Genomic DNA, 10148 nt, shown 5'->3' with positions numbered 1-10148 from the left:
GTTTAGGGGTTCTTGATCCGAAAGATGAACTTGTGGATGCAACTTATTATCGTGCTATTATTGGCTCATTGATGTATCTGACTGCTTCGTGTCCAGATATTATGTTCACTGTTTGTCTTTGCGCTAGATTTAAAGCTAGTCCGAAAGAGTCAAATTTGACTGCAGCAAAACGTATTCTACGTTATCTTAAGGGAAACCAAGGGCTTGGTCTATGGTATCCAATGGGAGGAACGTTTGATTTTGTTGCATATACTGATTTGGACTTTGGCGGTTGTAACAATGACAGAAAGTCTACGACTGGAGGTTGTCAGCTGTTAGGAGAAAGATTAGTATCGTGGCAGTGCAAGAAGCAGAAATGTGTTGCTCAGTCTTCATGTGAGGTAGAGTATATGGCTGCTGGTAGCTGTTGTTCCCAGGTATTGTGGATTCAGCAACAACTTCGTGACTACGGTATGGATTTTCTTGATACTCCTATTAGAATAGACAATAAGTCAGCTATAAACATTACAAATAACCCTGTCATGCATAAGGTTACCAAGCATATTGATATTAGACATCATTTCTTGCGTGATTGTGCCCAAAAGAGGTTAATTCATTTGGAAAAGGTTATAACTGATGATAATTTAGCTGATCTGTATACCAAAGCATTTGATAAGGCTCGATTTGAGAAGTTAATTCTTCTCAATGGGATGAAGAATGCTGATTCATATTAAATCTCTCAAAGAACTAATTTTGTAAGTTTGTGTCTGTAAATAGCTAGAGTCATAAAAATACAAAAAGAGTTCTTAGTATCATAAAAAACCATAAAAATGTGAAATATTTGAAAATGACAAAAATATGAAGAGATTTAAGTTAATGCTGTGAGTTGATTAGAAGTGAGGGTACTTAGCTTTTAAGTCTGCTTAATCGTAATATAACTGCTTAGTTCAGTGATTACAATTTGGGATATATTGGTAGACACAAAGTAGCAAGGTTTTGCTTAATCTGAACTTAAACTATACAATGTTCTTGTGGGAAACATATTCAGATATATGGCTGAGAATGCTTGCTTTTCAGTAATGAATTGATCTAAGTCCTTAAATTTTGTGAAAGATCTAGCATTACTATATGATTTGTTCAAAATATAGGCAAAAACCTCTACAACTCACGAGCATGAAAGCTAAATGTGATATTGTTTATGCAAATGAAATGAATGTTAAGTAAGGAGCTAATGTGGTCTTTGAGATTCGGACAAGTATGTCCTAGGGGTGTCTTTGTATACCTAGCCTACCTAAAGCTTCCAACTTGGGATAGGTTGTCAGAAAGTTCGCTACATGGGTCTCATAGAAAATCACGGGTTCCTTATAAATAATGAAATGCAAAAGCAAATAAGTTAAATCACAAGGTAGTTAAAATTCTGTTATCTAAAAAGTGTCTCATGATTTGATTTTGAATATATATTGATTTGTTTAAGGAAGTATATCTGAATATAAGTTCGCAAAATATTCAATGGCATATTAGGCTACTCGGGTTACATGGTGACTGTCCTTGGCCAGGGTATGCCGAAAGTGTCATAACTCAAAGGAAACTGGAAGTACCGAGTGTTTAAGAGGACAAATATACCGGTAATCGTGGTTGAGTCACTGTTCATAACTAATAATAAGAGAATTATTTCTCACTTGCAGACTTATGTAAATGCTAATCTGATCTAATCTGCAAAAACTTAGAATTTCTTGTAAATAAATAAAGTAGTTTAGTTTTTATTTTATTTTTATTTTGTTTTGTTTTGTTTTTGTTTTTATTTTTATTTTTATTTTTGTTTTTGTAATAAATGTCAGTTTGTGTATCAAACTAGTTCTTATTGTACGAGAGATTTGATAAGCATTAAAAGTTATAATTCTTAGTGAATTATATGAATCTTCTAGTTTACGGTATAACTGTTTAAAAGATGGATTTTCTAATTAATACATAAGTTGTTTAATGTAAAAAATGAAATGGATTTGAAATTGAAAAGTCAAAAAATCTTTTTGAATGTGTTTCAAGTAAAATTTTGAAATTTCAATTGTTTTTGGTTGATAAGTATGCTTGACAAAGATTGGACTTGCCTTAGATCTTGTAGTGATTGCTAGGTTAAGATTTTGGTTGTTTTGCATATTTATGATATTTTGTTGATTTTGGTGCATTGATGAAGTTTGTTAAGTGTGCAGGTTACAGATAATAAACTCATTTTACAATGTAATTGGCATCAAAATTTCAGATTGTGATTGAAGGCAAAATTGTTTTCGCTTGCTTTTAGAATTGCATTGCGACGGACAATAAAAGGTGCTCAGAAATTACACTGAATTGTGCTACAAGGATGGATTGCCTTGTATTTATTGACCTAAGACTTAGTGTGATAGGTTATAATTGTATTATCAAGATCACAACCTAAGTTGTAATGTGATAGGTTGTTGATATGATATTTTGATGTATTGTAATCCATTATACATTAAATATGTTTTGATGTAAGTTTGCATTTGTTTAAATTTAAACATCAATGAAGAAATGATCGATTTTATGTCAAGATAATAATGTAAGATTTATTTGATACATTATTGTGATGACAAGTTAGTACGGATGATCTACGATTGCATATTCGAGTAGATACAAGTTTTTGGTAACGAGTATCTACAGGTTTATGTTTCTGGAATTTTTGTAGTTTTCCTTAATAAGTTTTCTGGAAAATTGACAAAATTTGGCTAGGGAAAGCAATTCGTGTGAATTCTAAGCTGAAAATTCGACTTTGTTCGTACTGACGTTAGCATGCCTCGCGTTGACGTCATCACAAAGCCCACGAAGTTAGTCCTTCGGCCTGGCCCATGAGGATTCGAATATAAATATGGGTTATTACTATTCATTAATTACCATTAATCGAAAATTAACCCTAAGTAAATCACACGAACTTGCCTCCCTCGTGCGAACTATTCATTCGTAGCTGTTTTCACCCTAAGTAAGAATTAACGATTTCATGTTGATATAATGCCCAAATTTTGAATACTCTTCGCGTGAACAGTAGCTAGGACGAACCAAGAATTTGATCTTAAATTTTGATGATTTGGACTTAAAATTGGACTTAAAATTGGATTAATTGATGTTTGTACACTTTAAATCTAACATAAGTTCATGTTAACATACTTAAAATCAAGATTAATTGAAGATACTATGTTTTGGTCACTATGCACATGAAGAACATCAAGAACATGAACCACTTCGTATTCATCAAATTCGTTTTGATTTTTTGATTTTCTGGGCATACACGATCCATAAACAAGTCCACATTGATGATTTTCTGGAGATGTTTTTGCTTCGTGTTTCTGGGTTTCGTTTGAAGCTCGTGCTGACATCACGACAAAGAGGATCTTCCTCGTGATGACGTCATCACGAAGCAGACGAGACAAAAACCCTATTTTTTTTGTTTTTAATTTCTAACTTTTTCGTTTTGTTGTCGTTTTTGTCTGTTTTTGTGCAGGTATGGCAGGACAAGGTAACAATGCTCGTGTGTTCGTCAAGGAGCACAATGCTACACTCGATCTCAGTATTACTCAGACGGGGTGCACGCCAGAGTTTCATGGTGTCCTACAGTTTCTTGCACGTTCTCGTGTACATTTTGCTGTGACAGAGAACCCTCCGTTGGTGATAAGTCTCATTCGGGAGTTTTGGAACTCAGCCCGATCAGTGCAGATGGGTGATCATATGCACATTCGCACTACTGTTGGAGGACGTTCATTCTCGTTCTCGGCTATACGGACGATATTATACTTAGGTGATGTCGAGATAGAGCAAGGTCCGACTGACTTTTCAGAGGAATTTTGTGACGGTGCTCTACGTCGTATGGGTTATACTGGTGCTATTTCTCACCCATACTTCAAGAATCATCTTCGTGGCAAATGGAAGTTGCTAGCTTACTATTTGTTGAGGTCTATTAGTCATCGGAGTACAGGCTATGACCAGATGAATATCCAGAACGCTTCTCAGATGGTTGCCTTGGTGCTGTACAAGCCATACAGCTTTTCTCAGTACATTTTTGATAATTTGGAGAAGCAGTTGAGGTCATTTGGTACAGACAAGAAATTCTTTCTGTTTCCAAGATTTATGATGATAATCATTCGTCACTTTGCAGCTAAATTGCCATTTGACGGTCCTACGTTCAATTTAGGTCGTCTTACTTATAAGGCATTTGTTGAAAGTATGAAGCATTTGTCGGGAAGAAATGTTCTGGTACATGTTGATAATCCACCATTGTTCGTACATTTGATTAATCCTAACTATGTTGCACCTAGACAAGGTTGGGAAGATGAAGAACCCGTTGTTGTTGCTGCTGCTGGTGATGATCAGGCTCAAGATGATCCTCAAGAAGAACGAGCTGATCAGTTTGAGGGACTCAATGATGTTCCTTTATATGCTGGAGATCTGGAGCATGATTCAGATATGGATGCTCTTATGGAGGATATTGATGATCCTGTAAATCTTGTTCCACCAACTTCTGGAGTTTCTACTTCTACCTCTGCTCCAGTTGGTGATGTTGCTGGTCCTTCTGAATTGCCTGTTAATGTGGTTGAAGATTCAGAAGATGAAGAAGAAGATGAAGAAGAGGTTGAAAGATTGCCAATACGAAGAAGAAGAGAAGGAAAAGGAGTTGATGCTATGGAGAAACTTCCAACTTCTCAGCGATCTCAAGCTGAAGTTGATAGAGATTTTGCTATGTATCAAGCTGCTATGGAGAGGTCTCATGCAACTAATGTTGGTGATACTCCATCAGTTGCTGCTTTAAGAGCTTCTGTCTCTGAGATTCCTGTTTCTGTGTCTGCTACTTCTGCTGCTGGTGTTGTTATTGGGGTGAGAAGGTCGTGACCAAAGTTTATCATAAGAGGAATTGGTTCTCGCGCACAAGTTGTCACTGAGGCTACACTTGTTGTTCCTAGGCCTTCGTCTGCTCCTATTCAGGCTATAGTTCCTGTTTCTACAATAATGGGACATTTGTTGGCTCCTCTGCAAAGACCTCAGATGCCTCCCACAGGAACTTTCAATGCTCGTATGCCTTCTTTTGAAGCTACGATGCCACCCATGCCTTTACATCAGATGTTGCTTCTACGTGACGTCCAGTTGCTCCTATTCAAGTGCAGCTGAGTCGTTTATTTTCTGAGAAGAAGATGTTAGAGTTGAGGGTTACAGCTTTGGAGAATCAGCTAAAGCTCCAAGCTGCCAAGCATCAAGAGGAGATGGACGTAATGACAGCTCTTATTCATTCTCTTGGTTCTAGACTTGACCAATTCTTGGCTCAAGGGGGAGATAAAGATGGTTGTAAGGATGATGAGCTAGCAAAGAATACTAGAGATAATGATCATGAAGATCAAGATCGAGCTCAAGATCCAAATCAACGACAACCAACAGTTGGTGAGCCAGAGAATCAGGGTCAAGATCAAGATGCTACTGATGCTGCTATGGATACAGAGATTGCAGATATTCAGGGGGAGTCGTCAAGACAAACTGAGTCAGAGATTGCTAGTTCAGCTGGTGCTAGTACTTCTAGGACTCAAGATAAAGGTTAAGCAGTGATGGCTCCTCCAGATGCAGATCCTGATGATCCAAATAATGATGATGAGGAAGATTCCAATTCAAGTAACTCCAATTCTAATTCTGATAGAATAGAAAGGGAGATTCGAGAAAAGCTAGTGAATGATCCGCATAATCATATTGATAAAGAAAATCTTAGCAAAGGAAAATCTACTCAGGATAGTGAGTCAACTAAGACTAATTCTACTACCAATGCCTCTACAGAGTCAGATTTGCACCCATTAATTGTGCATAGACTAGAAAAGAGATTGGGATATGATCCACAGGCTCATATGAGAGCTAGAGCAGAGATTATGGATTATGATAATTATTATGATCCAGGATCACTTAGGGATCGAATGAAAGAACAGTCAGAGTTAACTCATACATCTTCAGAGTTAGAGTCAGATTCGGATTATGAACCTTAGTGCTAATGATTTTTGTTTTTGTAATGATTATAAGATAAATATGAATGTATTTGTTACATTATATTTATGATATAATATTATTGTTGTAAGTTAAAATAGATAAAGATTATAAGATAAATATTAATATAATCGTTGCATTATATTTATGATATAGTATTATTTATTTTAATTTCTTTTATGTATTTATACTATTATGTCTTGACTTATGATTTATGTTCTTTATCTTTGTATATGTAAATTGTTTGAATTGCAGATAAGCTTCAAAGGATAGGTGCATTGGACGATCTTGATGCTGAAGAAGACTTAGAAAGTATCAATGATGAAGATATGGAAGAAGGAGAATTCATTACTTCAGAAGCTGATAGAAAAAGGTTACTTGATATACCTTATGAATTTGATCGTGTCTTTAATGAAGATGAAGTCATTAAAGTTGAACAATAGCTGAAGTGGAACATCTCAATCTTAATCCAATAAGAGAAAGTCCAGATGAACCAAAGAATGCAGCAAGTTTGAGGTTTGTTGTACCTGCAAATATAATAGATGAAGGACATGATAATGTATTTGATCTATTCTGGAATATAGATGCTACACGAGAGGTTGATCTTAGAAGATTTAATATACCTCTGGTGCAGCAAGATCCTGAGTTTATTATTAATAGACTGATTCTAGGTTATAGAAGACATACTGGTTTGGTAATACATGATACGTATAAGCCATCGATGTTTTGGGAGTTTGTCTCAGACAAGGATGCACCTAAGTATTTCTCAGTGATACAAAGTTGGTTTTATGATTAAAGAATCAATTTATTTGTTATCAAGAGAAAAGAAGGATGCCAGTATATGTCAATGAGTCAAAGACATTTCCACTCTCTTAGTGATTCTGACATGATAGATTTGGGAAGAAAATGATTCGTTAATCTTCAGAGCAATGGACTTGCAGATTTCTACTGGAATAGATTCAGAGATGAAAGAATTAGAAATTTCAGTGATAGATGTCTGAAGCCAGAAGAGAGGTTGATTAAGCCAACACCTATGAAGAAGATTAAGAATCAAGATGGCACATTTCGTTTTAAACAAAGAAGGATTAAATGTGTTAAGAAGGTTCCTGCTATCAGATGAGATCAAGATATGCTGACAGCAATGACATTTTGGCAAATAGATATCAAGTCAGGTGAAGCACAGATGTTTGTTGATGATTCACAGGAACAAATGTTGCTACGCATGTATGATCCAATGCAGGTTGTCAACTTGTCAAGAGGTGATCAGAGAAGACTTTTGAACGCACCTTGTTCAGCAGTGGAATTTTGAAGAGTTGAAGAAAGGCGCTATCGCAACATTCTCGCACATTGCTTACAAGAGAGAATTCATGCGAATAGCACAAGACTTTTGTTTAATGGATAGCTTTGAAGTTCAAGTTCGAAGACTTTAATGAGATCTAGTTGCAATCGTCAAGGGGGAGTCTGTAGATGCAGATTCGTTGTGACAATCGCAACATAGATTTGATTATCGTTTATGTTTTAGGAACTATGTTTGTAATCATTTAAATAACAACTTTGTTGATATTTAATGATTACGTTTGAACTTCAATATTATATCTGTTTATGTTTTGTATTGTGTTTGCATGTTATATATTGTTTTGCAGGTACAAGAACATAGAATCAAGGTTTATGAGTGTCGTAACACACTTAAACGATGATTGGATGTTATGTACGAGCTAAACGAAGTAAAACAAAGGACCAAAGGCACGTCCCTCGTGCTGACGTCATCAGTACATGGGATTACCTTCGTGCTGACGTCAGCACGAGGTAGATTGGTTATTGTTAATTACTGGCCTAATACGTAATTAAGGCCGAAGCCCACACGAACCCAATACCTATTAGTATAAATACAAGACCTAATCTACGGAAATAGGTTAATGGTTTTAGATCTTAGTGAATCGTTTTGATTATACATGAATTAAGATTAATTGTTCCTTCGTATGATCTCCTACACGAACCACAAGCATTGTGCATCTCCTTAGGTTGATTAATTGTTCATTAATCGACGGAAGGCAATAATCTCAAGAGGATTCCACACTCTTGACATAATGAATCACATCTTATTACGATTCACGCAACAATAGGGTACCTTACACTAAGTATGAAATGAAATTGAAATTGAGGTTTGTTTTTGGATTGAAGTTTAAGAAATGAAACGAATTAATGAAAATCGTTTTGGAATTTTGAAGAAATGGGAAATGAGACTATCTTAGTAAGATCGTCCTTGGGTTCTTGAGAATTTGAAATTTTCAAGTATTTTGAAGATAATTGGACAGAGTAACAGTATGAAATGGAAAGAAAGAAATTTGAGCAAAACCAATCTAGAAGATCAGTTACCCAAGAAGTGTGTGATACCCAATCGCAACAACTTCGAATGATCAACCAAACACACAAAAAAACTTGAAAACACTGAGACGATCTTGATGGAGATCGTCCTAGGATCAGTAAGCTGAGACGATCTTGATGAAGATTGTCCTAGCCTTCTGTCCCAAAACCTTCAAGTATGAAATACTTTCCAAGTATTTGAATTGACCAAACCAATCCTTTCGGATTAATTAGCCACAAACAAACACTTCTCAACACACAAACACTTGTCAGAACGATCTTGAGAGGATCGTCCTACAAGTCACAAAGCTTAAAGTATGAAATATGAGGTTTCAAGCACTGAGACGATCTGAGGAAGATCGTCCTAGTGAAAATCGTCCTGGCATCATCTTCTTCATCATGAAATCAGTTATTTTCAGAAACTCCATTAATGACTTAAAAAACTTCGATAACTTTTGAATTACTAGGAGTTAGAACTTGAAATAACTTACAAACGACTCGTTTTCACCTCAGCTACACATCTACGAACAAAATTCAACACAAAACACAACAGATTTGAAACCCAAAAATCGCGCCAAAACTAGAAATTCAAACTCGAGAGTTAGATCGAATTGGAACTTGAAAGGATTATGTTTTAAACTATCACGAATTTATTGGTGAACAAAAAACTATGATTTTATGTGATTTGATCGGTGAAAAATGAAGAAAAATGGATGGACAAAAAAAAAAAAAAAACGGTTTTGATTTCGAATTTTTGATGATTCTGTGATTTAATTCAGTTATGGATCGATATCAGAATGATGTTTTGCTCTGATACCACATGTGAATAACACGATTTCTACACTGAATTCATACAATCAATGGTGGATTTGATGTGTGTGTGTTCTTGGTGATGACGTACCTGATGTGTGAAATCTAGCTTTAAAATTTACAAAACACGAATCACTGGAAAACTGACTACAACACACTCACGGGCAGTGTACCCGTTCGTATGCAGTAAAGTAACCGGCAAATCCGAGATCGTTCACAAGGACTTTTTGTAAGCAATTGTTTTAAGAAATGTGATTCAAGAGAAAAAGGGGGTTTTGTGACCGAATTGTCACTTTGCAAAGTCAGTTAAATTTGTTAGTAATCCCTCAGGATTAATCGAAAGAAGAGTTTGTTGTTTTAAACAATAGTTTAAAGGTCACCTATCTTGATTTCGCTCGACAAAATGTTAAAATTGCACGTTTGATGAAGTTCAAATTCAATTTAGTTATTAAATGACCGAGACTCAAATTAATCGCCAACCCCGTACCCGTCAAGTTAACAACTTATTCGATTCTCTTGTATAAACTAGTTTCATTATTAAGACCGTTACCCCGAGACGCCTGTTTATAACTTCTCTAGTTTAACAATGGTTTTGGTCATTTCAGATAACAATTTTGCCTAGTGATTGTACCCAACCATCAACCCGTTAATTCTTATCAAATATTAATTACCCTCTACCGTACCCGTCATAGAACCAATTGCTTCTAACCAAGCAATCAAAATAACTTATACCCAAATCCTAGTCGTCACTAAGCAATGAATACAAATTATCCGCAATCAATAATTGAATAACAAAGAATTAATAGATTAAGATCACGACAAAACGTTAAATCAAATCACTTGAATTCATAATTATTGTGCAATCCCTACATAATGTCTCACTCCATCAAGATGGATGAAAAGGCGATGAGCCACTCATATTAAATATGAAATAACAACTCATTTTTCATTTTTTCTAATTTTTTTTTTTCTGTTTT

This window comes from Erigeron canadensis, chromosome 9 (genome assembly GCF_010389155.1).
Source record: "Erigeron canadensis isolate Cc75 chromosome 9, C_canadensis_v1, whole genome shotgun sequence".
Lineage (NCBI taxonomy): Eukaryota > Viridiplantae > Streptophyta > Magnoliopsida > Asterales > Asteraceae > Erigeron > Erigeron canadensis.
The sequence above is the reverse complement of the archived record's forward strand: the minus strand, read 5'-3'. Positions refer to the sequence as shown.